This window comes from Melopsittacus undulatus, chromosome 6 (genome assembly GCF_012275295.1).
Source record: "Melopsittacus undulatus isolate bMelUnd1 chromosome 6, bMelUnd1.mat.Z, whole genome shotgun sequence".
Lineage (NCBI taxonomy): Eukaryota > Metazoa > Chordata > Aves > Psittaciformes > Psittaculidae > Melopsittacus > Melopsittacus undulatus.
In genome coordinates, this window is record NC_047532.1 from 35314196 (window position 1) to 35324618 (window position 10423).

The 10423-nt window shown below is 41.0% G+C and overlaps 1 pseudogene; it reads left to right on the forward strand.

Annotated features, from left to right (window-relative positions):
- Positions 1-6320: 6320 nt before the first annotated feature.
- LOC101873773 (tubulin alpha-3 chain-like) lies at positions 6321-9944 on the forward strand (annotated as a pseudogene).
- Positions 9945-10423: the final 479 nt, after the last annotated feature.

Here is a 10423-nt window from a genome sequence, read left to right on the forward strand (position 1 = left end):
GCCACGTACAATTAGTTAACCGTAAGTTACAGACAAGAAACTGCTCACGAGTTTACGAAGATGTCAAGAAAGCGAAAGGACAAAGCATGAGGCTGTCCAGAATGCTGTTTTCCATAAATTCACCTTGTAACAAAAATCTGATGTAGAAAGTAGCATTTCTAATACACCAAACAACGTGAAAGCATATGGCATGACACATTATGCAGAGACACATACGTTGTCGAGAATCGTTAAGTATCTCTCTGTGAAGTCATCAATCACTGCCAGGGTCAGTGACAATTAAAAACATTTACACCATTACAGGATAGCGCCTTTTGAAAAACATTTTTATGTCACTTAGTGAAACCACTTTGAAGTTTCCTACAGCTTCTCCCCAGGACTGTAACTGAACAAGCTGTAATTTTAAATCAAGTAGATACTTGCTGGAACTGACAGCTGATGAGGAAAAGATTTTTTTCTTCTTCATTGTCTTGGCCTGCTGTTAAATAAAAAAAAAAAAAAGGACAAGTTTTGAAAGTTTCCTTTGCTAAAAACTGAGTACTACCACCCACCATTCCCAGGTGCTACTACGTGCCAGTAAATAAATAAAAAAGAAACTGTTCCATTAAGTCACTGAGCCAGCACTGTTATCAATTGAAAAATGTTTTGTCAAAAAAAGGGATTTATGCAGCAGTCTTCTTGGATAAACCTGGATGCTAGATGAAAGAAAGTCATGTAGTTTTATCTAAATATGCTGGTTAATGTTAAAAAAAAACAAAAACAAAAACAAACCACAACAACCAAAACCAAACCAACAAAACTAAAAAAACACCACCACATGAACAACCACAAAAAGAAACCAAATTTCAGCTTTTACGTGTCTTTAAAACTTTGCCAACAAATTTTGTATAAAGGTTTTCATCAGGGCAAACTGGGCTTCCATTAAAATCACATGTATCTGATGAGCAAATTTGTTGTCTTATAATAGGTTTGCCAGACTTTGTCAGAGGCAAAAGCAGTAATATAAAACCCAGACTCTAAGACTGATTTTTGAGAGAACTTTCTTCTGTGTGAATACATAATTACTTCTGTTTAGATTTAAACACATATTGCCACGGTCCTAGGCAGTGTTGAGACTGACTCATCTTTTACAAGCAAATTTTAACTTCTGTCTACAGAGATGTTTCAAACAGAAGTGTAGTTTTCTAGGCAAGAACCTGTTTTTCATTGAATTATTGCCATACTGTCATAGATTCAGCAGAAGATGGAGTTTAAAATCTGCCTGTGTACCTGTGTTGGTGTCATGGTTTAAACCCAGGACAGTTGGTCAGCACAAATTCATAGGTCACAAATAGTGAAATAAAACTTGTATTATAATTTTCACAATTAAAGCTATATACTTACAAGGAAAACTATAGTAAGACAAAATTCTTAGAAACTGTTTCTTAGAACTCTTTTTTTTTGGGGGGGGGGAAAGATGGAAGATTTCCATAAGGACTCACATAGCATCAAAACCAAAAGTGACAAAGAGAATTCATTCACAGTAATTTTCCAGCGTAAGCTCTTCTGCAAACTGGACTGGTTCCCACCTGCTTCCTAACTCTTACAGCAATGTATGCAGCAGACTGAAAGGAAAACTACTCTTGGACAAGCCAGGAGACATGGAAGCTGGAGTTTTAACAGCAAGTTCCCAACACCTACAGCTCCATTAAAACCTGCAACAGAGAATGGCTTGCAGCCAGAAATGCTGACTTGCACAGTTCACTTTTTTCATTTATGCTGTTTATTATCCCTCTACTGTCTCCTTATGCCCCGTCTAATTTATCTTTCATACAATGCTTGCAAAAGTTCTGTTATCTTCTCTTGAATATACTAGAAATACAGACTTGGTCATCCATAAAACAACAGCATGCTCCAGTCTGGTATTTTCCAATTTGATATGATCAATATGGCTACAACCACAGAGATCAGCACAAACCATATCCTATAAAAGGTTTGGTACAGCAGTTTATGTCATGCCTCCAAAAGCAGGGAATGTACTCATTAAGTCAGCATCAATGACACACCAGTAAATACACAAAAATCAGTAAATCCTCGTAGTTTGGTACTCTCAGCAAACCAATAGTCTTGTGAAATACAAATCCACTTCTCTAAACAAGATAACAAGGTTTTATTAAGGGACAAAGTCAATAAAGCAAAAGCAAACAGCGCTGGGCGCGTGACCGTAGCCAGAGGCACAAGTGATTAGTATTTGTTACAGGTTTATATACCTTCACAATTCCATTAGTCATATACATATTCATAATCCCTGCATATAGGCAGGGAACATTATAATTAAGTCCAGTAATTTATTATCATAAGTCTCCTCCTCTTGGCGTCTGCACACTGCTCTTCAATAATTGCGGGCAGGGGTCTCGAGGATGAAGTAATCAGTCTTCCTCATGTGAGTAGGGGTCTTCAAGATGAAGTAAGCAGTCTTCCTCACAGTGTGCTTTTCACCTTTGGCCCAGTTGGACACCTCAGTAATTACACAGCTCACTAAAACCAGCCATATTTGTAATTATTCTAATAACTAACGAAGATTTGAAACAGTGTGACCTTCCTGCAAAATTTATAGCAGGACAGGAGTATCCCAAGCTAGCAGATGTTTGGGAGGGTCTGTCTTTGAACTAACTGATAAGTACAAGGATGGTGTGAAATAACTCCTTCATGCTTAGTGGGGTCGCTAACTCTTGTTATCTCACCACAGACTTACAACACAAACATTGTTCTTTAAAACTAAATATACTTTAGAGGACCAGTGTGAAACAGTTAACTCACATTTAGTGGGGCCACTAAATTCCACAGACTAACAACATAAACATTGTTCTCTTTCTACAACCTAAGTTAAGCTAAAAAGTACTTTAACTCTAGATTTTACAGGCACTAGCTTTACTTCTATCAAGCATGCAAACCCCCCCCCCCCTTTTTCTTCTATTTAACTTCACAGATTCTTCTACTATATGACTCCGGTTCGCTCATCTTAGGTCTTTATTGAGCTTTGGTTTTGTTATTATAAACTCGTATAATTATATCCACATAACCACACCTATGATTTGTGAATGCCAATACATTTCTGTGTTTATTACAGTCTGAAGATGCAGAAAGGAACGTATGAGACAAAGAGAAATAGGTATGGGTCACTACAAGAAAAACAGCATCTTGGGAGTATGGTAGAGCTCAGAGTCTAAATCATCCCATACCAGTGCTTTTCTCTCCTTTGCCTATGGGAGCAACGGACTCAGAAGTTGCTTCAGTAAGCTATACAAGTTAATGTAATGGACAAGGGCCTCTGTCTTTGCTGATTCCAACCAACTTGAACTATTGTCATACTGGGCAGGAAGTTGAGGAGTATACAGCAGATTTGCCTAGCAAGAACTTGACCCTAACTTATTCATACATCCCTAATGAAAGAAGATAAATCACCTCCCTGTGAAGAACTTAAAAGCAAACAAGTTAACAAGCTAATCTGTTTTTATCAAATTATAAAGGTGGCAGTGATTATCTTTGCATGTTTGCCATTACACTTATCTTAGAAAACCCCAAAGCACTGCAATTAAGGTTCAGCTTACACTAGACTCCTGCTTGACATAAATTACACATCACTTGCTTCAAGGAATTAATAGCAATTTCATTTTAATTTTTCTCAAGTCTTACTGTTAACAGCAAATCTGTTATTTGCTTGTCTTTGGAGAGAAAAAAGCCATCTGTAGCATGGCATAGCAGCTACTCCAGAGAGCAGCTAAGCATGCTCACTTCAGCTCTAGGCATCCAGCTTCATCTCTCCAGCTACTGGTCCTTCTCTGCTAAAACAAATTTCCAGGCTGTCAGAGGTCTTATTTTCCTGTCCAGAACCATGTGAAGTCACTTATACCGTTCCCCTAGCAGACGTAAGCCCTCCCCCAGCCTTAAGAATAGACACCACAGCAGCGCACCCGAGTCAAGCCAATTTCACACAGACCGGCCGCACCCCCGATCCCCATCCCCCACAGCAGAGCCCGGCACCTCGAGTCCGGGACGCCCCACCCGCTGCAGGCAGCTCCGCTCGCGCGCTTTCGGGAGGGCGAATCAGCGAGCTCCGTTCGCCTCTGCACCTTCTGGGTGGCAGCCAATAGGGAGCCAGCACGCGGGGACGAGGCGGTTAGTTGTAGTCGGTCGGTGTTGTGCGGCGGGTGGTGGTGGACGTTCTGCAGCTTACCGGGACGTTATGGTGGGGAGCGGGGTCCTCCCGGTTGGGCAGAGGAAGGGTACTTGGGAGGGTTGCTGTAGCGGCGGTGGCGGCTTGGGGAGTCTGTGATAGTGTTAGCGTAAGAATGCACACATAACCACCGGAATGGTTATATGAGGTGCTTTACTGCAGCGCTGGGAAACCAGGGGCAATCGCCCAAATCTGGCTTTGACCCTGTCACATCGCGCTCGGAATTTATACATCAAAACTTGCGCAATCAATGCATATTAAACCTAAATTGGTACCTTGACTGATACATATGCATCAGTGATTGCCTCATCAGTCTTATTACAACATCAGCCTCTTCTGCGCTTGCGCAGCCCCCCTTTGGTGGTTGTCCTGATGAAGTAAGGAGTCTTCCTCAGATGAAGTAAGAAGTCTTCCTCGCTTTGTCCTTTTTGACCTGTCTGTTCTTTGAACAGGCCCCAACCATTATGTGGATGCCAGCATTTTCTTGTTTTCACTCGGCTGCCTCTGGTCAATCTGTATGTTCTGCTTGGATAAGGTTTTACAATACTTTCTTAAATCCACCCATGCCTAAATTACAACTAAGGTACAGAACAGCAACGTTACAACTAAGATACAAAACGATTAACTAAGGTACAGAACAGCAAAATCAAAGGGCTACTATTGATTTGCAAACATTCAAATATAATTATTTCTAACATTAAATTTCACCCTTTTCTAACAATAGTGTGTGCTCTGGTAGGACTTGCGGTCTCTGTGAGAACGCCCCGCAGTAGCAGTAAGGCAAAAAGACTGGGGAGGAGGAGAAAAATTAATGTCATGGTAGTTAAAGGGAGGGGAGGGATAAAAACTGGCCGGCAGCTGGTGAGACGGGATGTGTAAAAAAGCAACGGAGGCTTGACTCTTAAGTTCGCGTCTCCCGTGGAGATGCCTGGGGCAGACCGAAACCTGACCCGGACGGCGGGAAACAGCGTGGCAGTAACCGGCGGGGCCTGTGCTCTCCGTCCCCTCAGGCTGTTAGCGTGCACTGCGCCGGGAGCTTGCAGGTAGCCAAAGGGAGGGGAGGTGCTGCATCAGCATTCGGCAGCGCCGCGTGCTGCGTCAGGTCTGGGTGCAGAGGCTCTCTTGCGCCGGCGATGGGCGCAGCAAGGCAGCCCCACACCGGGAGACGGGAGCGGCGAGGCGGCGTGAGAGCGTTGGAAACGAGCTCCCAGCTGAGTAGAAGTAGGAACGAGCACAGAAGTCTCGCTGGCAAAAGGCTAATGACAGAACCAAGGTGTGAAAATTAAAACATGAAAGTAAGAATACAAGATTTGATGAAGCTACCAAGGAAGGAGCAGCCCAGGTTTTTCCACCTCAGTTTTTTCCTAAATATGCTATAACAGTAAGCTAGAAGAGCAGCTCATTTCCATCTCGGGTGTAACACAGAATCAGGGTATTGACAGATCAAATATTCATGGAACAGTTGCTTACAATCAAAGTAGCTGGCTAAAAGTGGGCAGGTGACATCTGATTTGGACTCCTGGATGGTTTCAGAAAGGCACCCAAATATGTTTGAATTGCCAGGCATTAGATATCTGCTTATTGTAAAGGAAGACATACTAATTGGTCCTATATAGGAGGAATTCTTGCGCAGTACATGATTTGGCACCAAATAAAGGAAATTAGGGGATGCTCTAAAGAAGTCTTCCAAGACTAAAGGAAGATTAAGAAGAGACTAAGCAGAATATTAAAATATCCATGCAGCATGGTAAGGGAGGATGAATCTATATTAACCTATGTGTTCACAGAGACTGTGTTGTATTCAAGAGCTTCCAATACTCTCATACGAGTCAGCTAAGGTAAGTAGAATCTTGCAAGCAGCAGACAATTTGATGAGTTATAGTCACTCAAGAGCAACCAGGAGATACTGAAGTAGAGAAAGCTCATGAAAAAATACAACCCACAGATGACTAGTTATGAGAAGAAAATCTGGAAGACAGGTAGATCCATATCTCATTATTTTGTTTTCAATCTGCAGCGTGAATGCATATCCATCCACATTGGTCAGGCTGGTGTACAGATTGGCAATGCATGTTGGGAATTGTATTGTCTTGAACATGAAATCCAGCCTGATGGTCAAATGCCTAGTGATAAAACTGTGGGAGGTGGAGACGATTCATTTAACACCTTCTTCAGTGAGACAGGAGCTGGTAAACACGTTCCCAGAGCAGTGTTTGTAGACCTAGAGCCAAGTGTTGTTGGTATGTACCCAACATTAAAGACTTTCAGTATAGAAGTGAAGCTTCCGTACAGATTACATATGGTCTGGGGTTTGGTTTTTTTTTTTTTGTTTGGTTTTTGGTGCTTTTTTTTTGGTGGTAGTGTTATTTGGTTTTGTGTGTGATCAGAACCCTGTAGTTTGAAAGATGTGTGTCTGCATGCTGTTTTGACATTTGAGGTTAGTGTTACTTGAAAGAAATTATGTTTCACAGGTTAGGGTTAAGGTTTCACATTTGGAAAACAGCAAAACTTTTCTAGAGTGCTGCACTGCACCTAGAGTTTTGTTCAGTTGCTATCTGGAATCTTGTCTGTACCTGCAATGTAGATATTCTGAGTGAACCTCTTTTCAGGAACAAATACTGTTTGTTTTATGAGTGCCTGATATCTTCCCCTAAACAAAAGAGCTGAAGTTGTGCCAGCTTTCTAGTCTAGTCAGACAAGCTGTTTATAGTCGAGGATGCTGTCTACATTCTTTTGACGTGTGCTTAGTGTGTAGTCACTAAGTGGCACACAGAGAACTGAATAGATTGAATCTATGTTGTGGTAATCTGTTTTCTTACAGATAAAGTACATACAGGCACATATAGGCAGTTATTCCATCCTGAGCAGCTCATTACCGGGAAAGAAGATGCAGCCAATAATTATGCCAGAGGCCATTATACCATTGGAAAAGAGATTGTTGATCTAGTGCAAAACCGCATTCGCAAACTGATACAAATTCATGCTGCAAGTCCATATTTAAAATAATTGGTACAGCTCTACAGCTATCTATAACAGTGGTTTGATGCGGTTTCTTCCCTAAGAATTTTGTGCATAGTTTATTGTTTAAAACTTGTCTTGATACAGGGGTAACCAATGTACAGGGGGGTAATACAGAGAAATTGTACAAGGGCGTTAAAGGAATTTCTTTGCTTAAACAAAAGTATTGTCTGTCCTAAGTACCTGCCATTGCCATCTTGCCAAGGCATTCATTACTGCTGGAGGGGGAGAAGCAGATGCTAGTTCTACTGACAAAAGCAGATGATTGGTCCTGCTGATAAGCCGGGGAGAGGTAGACTGGGCGACCAAGCCCTAAGACCATGACAAAAGCATAGGTGTTTGGTCCTACTGAGAAGCCGGGGAGAAGCAGACTGGGTGCCGACCAAACCCTAAGGCCATGTCTGAAGGTTAAAAGGTGTAAAGTTTAAGAAGAGGAAGACTCATTTACTTCATCTTGAAGACCCCTACCCACAAGAGGAAGACTCATTTACTTCATCCTGAGACCCCTGCCCATGACCAGAAGGGGCACTGCGCAGGTGCAAAGGACCTTCCGGCTCATTATAATACGAAGCGGGGATAGATACTAAATATGTGTAGGTGGATTGAGCAACCTCATGTCTATGTATACCTTAAGAGAATAAATGTAAAGGGAGAACAACCCTGAGGTGTGCATGCTTTGGAGGAGCTATCCCCATGCACCTCAGCGCTGAATAAAAGCATACCTACTTTACAACTAACTAGTTGTGGAGTCTATCCGCGCATCATTCTTGCTCCTGCCCCCAGTTAAATAAAAATTCAGTAAATAAAACTTACTACTTTTTTTTTTTTTCCTCCCCAGGTTTTGAAATAGCAGTATTTGAAAGTATTTTAAGGATACCTCAGAAGCATTCTAAAAGCCTTAAAAAAGTGTAACAATGCTGTTATACTTTATTATTTGTAATTTTCAGTTTGATTTCATGCCCACTGTAAGTGGTGCAAAATAGTACCCTCAACCTCAGATTTTGGTTGAATACTTAAAAAAAAAAGTAATTAAAATGGCTGACACTGCACTGAGAAACTCATACAGGATCATGTGATTCAGAATTAAATGGTGATAGTCTTTCAAGTTTTGTAATTTTAAATAAAAAACTTGTTTTCAGCATCTAATTGATTCTTGCTGAAAGCCAGAATGGGAACAAACAGATTCTAAAGATACAACCTAGCTGTAATTTATAATAATTTTATCACAGTGGTGCTCAGCTGCTCTTGCTTATAGTAGAACTAAAATGGCATTACAAACAATAAAGCAATTTTGAAATAGTAAAATACTCCTATTCAGAAAAAGTTACACAGTGGCACCGGTACTTTTGAGTAAAGGCACACAGGGAAAAAAGAAGATCACCTTTCAAGAATGCTGGGGGGTATTATAAAAATCTATAACACACTTAAGAAGGAAAAGCTGTTGAATGATTATTTTAATACTGCTTTCTGGAAAATATTTTTTTTCTTTTCTCCCACTCTTTTCCACCCCATTACAGGCCGATCTGTGCACAGGGCTGCAAGGTTTCCTTATCTTTCATAGTTTTGGAGGAGGCACTGGTTCAGGATTTGCATCTCTGCTCATGGAAAGGCTCTCTGTTGACTATCGCAAAAAGTCTAAACTAGAATTTGCAATTTATCCAGCACCACAAGTTTCCACTGCTGTAGTGGAACCCTACAACTCAATTCTAACTACCCATACAACATTAGAGCATTCAGACTGTGCCTTCATGGTAGACAATGAAGCCACTTACGATATATGTCATCGTAACCTTGACATTGGACGTCCTACTTACACTAATTTAAAACGATTAATTGGGCAAATTGTTTCATCCATCACTGCTTCACTGCATTTTGATGGAGCCCTCAATGTAGATCTGACAGAATTTCAAACTAACCTTGTTCCATACCCATGAATCCATTTCCCCGGTAACATATGCCCCTGTTGTCTCTGCTGAAAAAGCCTATCATGAGCAGTTATCTGTGGCTGAAATTACTAATGCTTGTTTTGAGCCAGCCAACCAGATGGTAAAATGTGACCCTGGCCATGGCAAGTACCATGGCCTGCTGCATGTTATACAGAGGTGATGTTGTTCCCAAAGACGTCAATGCAGCTATTACTACTATCAAGGCTAGACGTACCATTCAGTTTGTGGATTGGTGCCCAACTGGATTCAAGGTACTTGCAGTGCTTTTTAAGCGCTTAATTGCATAGTATTTAGAGGTAACAGTCATTCCAAAATATTGTAATGTCCCTGTTAAACATTTTGATGAAGTGCAGAAGAACTGCAAGGTATTTTATTCATAACCATGGTGATTTTTGATTGCTAACAGAAATAAGTCTTTGAGCCTTAGCACTCATAAGGAAAACTTTTATGTGTTTTCTTAAAGGTGGGCATTAACTACCAGCCTCCAACTGTGGTACCAGGTGGTGACCTCGCAAAGGTGCAGTGGGCTGTGTGTATGTTGAGTAACACAACTGCTATTGCTGAAGCATGGGCTTGCCTCAACCACAAATTTGATCTCATGTATGCTAAGCATGCTTTTTGTGCATTGGTATGTTGGGGAAGGAATGGAGGAAGGAGAATTTTCTGAAGCCCGAGAAGATCTGGCTGCCCTTGAGAAAGACTGCGAAGAAGTCGGTATAGACTCAGTAGAAGAAGAGGATGGAGAAGGAGATGAGTACTTATAAGACTAAGTCTGGAAAAATGTAGAGAGAGAGAAAAAAAAAAAGAATTGCAGAGCCCTGCTGGTAGAACATCTACTTGTTTGCCTGTTTTCAAATAAAGTTTTAAAGGTTCTACTTTCTATTATTTTTCTTCTTTACTATGTATGTGCATGCTCACTAAGTAAGGATCATTTGAGATGGTGTATTTCAGTAGTATCTTGTCATGTGCAAATTACAGAAGAACTCGGGAAACTAAACACTTCCGCGGGATGCCAACACGTTCTGAGACCTACTCCTTCATTTTTTTTTTTTTTTTTTCACACGCAGAAAACTGCTTCTGCTTCAGGTTGTTATAGCACTAGTAACACCATTACTATTCCAAGCCTGTCTGCATGATCCAAAGGAACCTAAATTTTTCTGAAGATGTTTAAGTATCCACAGTTAGCTAATACTGTACTTCTGACTAGTTATGGCAGGTGCCATTACACTTTCAATCAGAACTA